Raw genomic sequence first — 3,520 nt, forward strand, 5'->3', positions numbered from 1 at the left:
GAGTCGGCTGGAGAGTTTGCAGCTCCAGTCGTTTGGGAGAACAGAAGTCCAGCCATGATAAGGCTCTTCCGAGTTTGGATTATAACATCTTCCACCTCTGAGTGGAACTTCTGAAGGATTCCACTCATGTGAAGTCCACTTGCTGAGGTGAGCTTGTGTCGGACGGAATCTCGTCACTACTTCGGACGAGTCACAGCCATCCTATGGAGACGCTGGACAGGTAGCGTTAACTGGAACTCCGTATCTGCTGATTCATCTTCAGAGAGGTAATGAGTCAAGTTTACTACCGAGCGTACCGAGGAAAAGCTGGGTTCGAATGGAGAGTGTCGGTTCTGGTCAACACTCCCCCTCACACACCATCTTTTACTCCCTTTAAACTTCATCTTTCCATCTTTAAATTCTTCTCTCAAGTAGAAATCATTCCAGATATTTTAGAAATGTCTGTGTAAAGTTTCAACCATCGCCGTATGGTTTTCTAAGTGTACAGCTGCTGATTAATTAGGTTGTTAATTTCATATTTTGCCAAATTAATGTAAATGTTTGATGTTAAACTTTGATTCTGTAAATAAATGGCCACATTTATTTTGATGGGTCAAAGATGAATAACGTCTCACGTTACATTTTATTAAATTCAATGCACGTTTTATTCAGTCCAGAAAAATGAAGAATCCGTTTTAATTGATGAATATATCTAAGCATCTATTCATCTACATGAGCATCAGTTCCTCCAAATCCGAGGCCATTGTCTTGAGCTGGGAAAGGGTAGAGTGCCCTCTCCGGGTCGGGGAGGAGATCCTGCTCCAAGTGAAGAAGTTTAAGTATCCCGGAGTCTTGTTCACGAATGAGGGAAAAATGGAATGTGAGATCGATAGGTGAATAAGTGCAGCATTGGAAAGTGAAGTGGGCGCTGTACCGGTCTGTCGTGGTGAAGAGAGAGCTGAGTCAAAAGACGAAGCTCTCAATTTACCGGTCAATCTACGTTCCTACCCTCATCTATGGTCATGTGCTTTGGGTTGTGACCGAAAGAACGAGATCTTGGATACAAGCGGCCAAAATGAGTTTTCCACAGGGTGTCTGGGCTCTCCCTTAGAGATAGGGTGAGAAGCTCAGCCATCGGGGAGGGACTCAGAGTAGAGCTGCTGCTTCTCAACATCAAGAGGAGCCATTTGAGGTGGCTCGGGCATCTGGGTAGGATGACTCCTGGACGCCTCCCTGGTGAGGTGTTCTGGGCATGTCCCACTGGGAGGAGACCCAGAGGACGACCCAGGACACGCTGGAGGGACTGTGTTTCTCAGCTGACCTGGGAATGCCTTGGGATTCCCCTGGAGGAGCTGGCCCAAGTGGCTGGGGAGAGGGAATTCTGGGTCTTCCTACTTAGGGTGCTACCCCTGCGACCCGACCCCAGATAAGTGGAAGAGATTGGATGGATGGATGGGTGGATGATCATTAAATAAAGGGCCCTATAAATGGTCCTAAAAGTATTTAATTCAACTTTGATATATGCATATCCCTTTAAATATAACTCAGTCCACCGTGTTTCTGTTTTTCAGAAACATTGATCTTTGAGGTGGAGAATATTGTGGACAGTAAAGATGACACGTACTCAGGAGCCATGAATGTGGATCCAGCCAGTGATTCGCCACCAACCAAATGCCCTGGCCTTCTGTCCCGCTGCTGTCACAGCTCAGTCCAGGATTCAGGTATTGTAACACAGATAAGCAAATACTTTGATGCCATCCGTGACTCTGATACTGACAATGCACTTGTCTTCTGGACAAAAAAACCATGCCAGATTTCCACAACTCCACAATTTAGCATTGAAGGTAATGTCAGTCCCTGCCTCCTCTGCACCAGTGGAAAGGGTTTTCAGTCGAGAAGGTATTTTAATGAGACCCCATTGTGCACGTTTAGGCCACAGTATGTTGCAATCTCTCATGTTTCTAAAATGCAATGAAACCTTACTTTAAACTAATTTCCATTCATGTAACTTTTTAGGTGTATATCTACTACTTTATTGAAACCACTGGTTATCCTGGGTCTTGAGTTTGGACTTATGAAGAGTGTTTTGCCACTTCAGTTTTTTAAGGCTTGGCATGTGATGAAACTGCTTCCAATTTAAGTTTTATTGTTGAATCACATGAAGCTAGGCCACTGAAGTCTGATTTCTTTGTTATGTAGCTTTGAAATTTTACAAAAGCTGATACATTCATTCAAAAGCAAACAGAGTTGCAGTATGTAACTTTTATTAAAAAAATTATAATAATATTTTATTTATTTTATTTGAGGTCTTGGTCTCAACGGTCTCAGACCCTAAAAGTCTTGGTCTTGTCTCAGTCTCAGTACACTCTGGTCTTGGTCTTGACTTGGTCTCGGGTTAGGTGGTCTTGAACACAACACTAATCCCTATCCCCCTGCCTCTCTAAGGGATTTTAAACAACTGCTAAGTTCTTGGCAAAAACCAACGCAGACATGTTCCTGTTTATAATATTTTACATAGCTTTATAATGTAACTGTTCTTGTTTTGTTTTTTATTTCATTTTTTATATTTACTTATCATTTTATATGCTTTTTATATGATTGTCTGTTGTTGCCTGTACCTCATTTGTGTTCTTTGTTTAAAACAGGTCTCTGTTGTAAATGAGTCCTTGTGACTTGATGAGACTAACCTGTAGAAATAAAGGTTGAATGAATGACTTCTGCTGTGACTTGGAGCTAAATAAACTGAATTCAGTTGAACTGAATCTCTAAGGGAGAGTTCAGCTCTGTGGAGGAAACTAATTTCAACCACCGGTATGTGCGATCTTAAACATTTTTCATTTTAATTTCTGTAAATTCTTCATCACCAGAGCTGAGAGACGCACAGGACCTCCTAAATGACAGATAACATCCCATAAGACAATCCGTAAACCCCATTTTGTTTTTGCTTAAACTTGTACTTCTAGAACAATTTTTATTTACACATGAAGGAATAATCTAGCCATTTTCAAAATTATCTTGTGTCAAATGGTTATCAATAATCAATATCTTATCATCCTTGACTAATAGAAGTTTACGGGGAAAAGGCACAAGTTGATGTCCAGGCTAGACTAAAGAAAAACCCAATTTTTTATTAAACCATGGTAAATCAGGCTTATAAAACCAATTATTTTTAAGAAGACACTGATGTAAAAATATGCTAAATGATCTGAAATTAAATTTCTACACTTTTGCATGACATTGTTTGTCTAGTTCTAAAAAAGTTAAATCTGGTCCTCTGGACATTCAAAAAAACAAAACAAAGCAAAATAACAAAAAAATGTAGAAACGTTTCGTCTCTCATCCGAGAGACTTCCTCAGTCTGAGGTGCTGTATTCAGCTCAGTCTCTTAAATAGCACCTTCTCAGAGTGGATCAACCAATTTGCTGCTGACAACCAAAACCAGCTGATCACATGCTCAAGAAGGACCATCAGCCTAACAATGGATCATTAGCACACTGATGGCTGTTTACTGTTCACAGAGGGCTGAGTGATACTAGCAATC

This window comes from Nematolebias whitei, chromosome 13 (genome assembly GCF_014905685.2).
Source record: "Nematolebias whitei isolate Nwh7 chromosome 13, NemWhi1, whole genome shotgun sequence".
NCBI lineage: Eukaryota > Metazoa > Chordata > Actinopteri > Cyprinodontiformes > Rivulidae > Nematolebias > Nematolebias whitei.